The sequence below is a fragment of the Penaeus monodon genome, chromosome 33, assembly GCF_015228065.2.
Source record: "Penaeus monodon isolate SGIC_2016 chromosome 33, NSTDA_Pmon_1, whole genome shotgun sequence".
Lineage (NCBI taxonomy): Eukaryota > Metazoa > Arthropoda > Malacostraca > Decapoda > Penaeidae > Penaeus > Penaeus monodon.
Genome location: NC_051418.1, coordinates 3,765,411 through 3,765,731, shown reverse-complemented (window position 1 = coordinate 3,765,731; position 321 = coordinate 3,765,411).

Here is a 321-nt window from a genome sequence, read left to right as displayed (position 1 = left end):
AAAAACCATGGGAAACAACAAACAAGGAGGAAAAAAACCACCATTGCCCAAAAATCATTTCCTTTCCATCATTACACAAAAGCGTTGCCACGGGCTTACCTTCCCTGTGCTATTTTCTCCCCCCTTTTTAAAGTGGGATGAAAATTCAAAATCTTGCTATACAGGCATACGTTTGTTCTTTTTTAGCTTTTTCTATCTTTTCCTTATTTTTTTATTTTTTTTTTATTTTTTTCTTTTCCTATGCTTTGACCTTTTTTTTTTTCTATCCTTTTCTTGGCTTTATCCTGAAGCCCTCGGCTCTCGCTGGTTTCGTGGTTTGGG